General features: G+C 33.2%; 1 pseudogene; it reads right to left on the bottom strand.

The window, feature by feature from the left end:
* LOC149558262 (xanthotoxin 5-hydroxylase CYP82C4-like) overlaps positions 1–578 on the bottom strand; it is a 14,961-nt pseudogene extending 14,383 nt beyond the window's left edge.
* Positions 579–785: the final 207 nt, after the last annotated feature.

Raw genomic sequence — 785 nt, forward strand, 5'->3', positions numbered from 1 at the left:
AAATGCAAATTTTTTAAACATTCATCATACATCATCAAATATAAACATATAAAAACAATGATAATTTTATCCATCATGTCAAAATCTCATAATATGATCAATCATATAACAAAATCACTATAACAATAGAAGTTAAAATTTATCCATCTAATATCATCGACTAATAAAGTCTAAATAAAATATAAAGGTATTTGACTCAAGTTGAGTCATACATAGTCTTAGTCAAAAAGTGAATCAACAAAATAAGTCCGAATAAAAAGCATGTCAAAATTTGAGTCATGGAAGTGGGTGTGAAGCCAAGGCTGTGTCATTTTCCAAAAACATTCTTTTGTGAGATCTGAAGAGGAGATGAGAAGGACTAGGTAGAAGCCAAGCTGAAGATGCATGATGGGTCTATATCATTGAGAAAGTGAGGCCAAAATCCTATGAATGGGCTCCTTCTTCTTCAGAAGATGGAGATACCCAATGATTGGTCATGATGAAGGATGCGGTGGCTTGCCATTAATGTTGGTCCTCACATGGTCTACAATTAGCAATAGAATTTACATTGCTAGAGAAAGAAGAGTGATGGTTCCCATGGCTCAGTTGAATCTTGTAGAGAAGTAGGGCTGCAATGGAGATGGATTTTCAAATTACTGAGTTTTATAGCTTGCTTTGCCTTGATTTAGTTCTCTTTCCTAGAGCATAGGCTAGAAATACTAAATAGGCAATCATTGACATCATGGAAAAGGTCATTGAGTAATGTTTTATGAAATAAAAATAAAATGTACTTGAACAAGTATCTT

The sequence above is a fragment of the Cupressus sempervirens genome, chromosome 5, assembly GCF_028749045.1.
Source record: "Cupressus sempervirens isolate cs-2001-9-10 chromosome 5, ASM2874904v1, whole genome shotgun sequence".
NCBI lineage: Eukaryota > Viridiplantae > Streptophyta > Pinopsida > Cupressales > Cupressaceae > Cupressus > Cupressus sempervirens.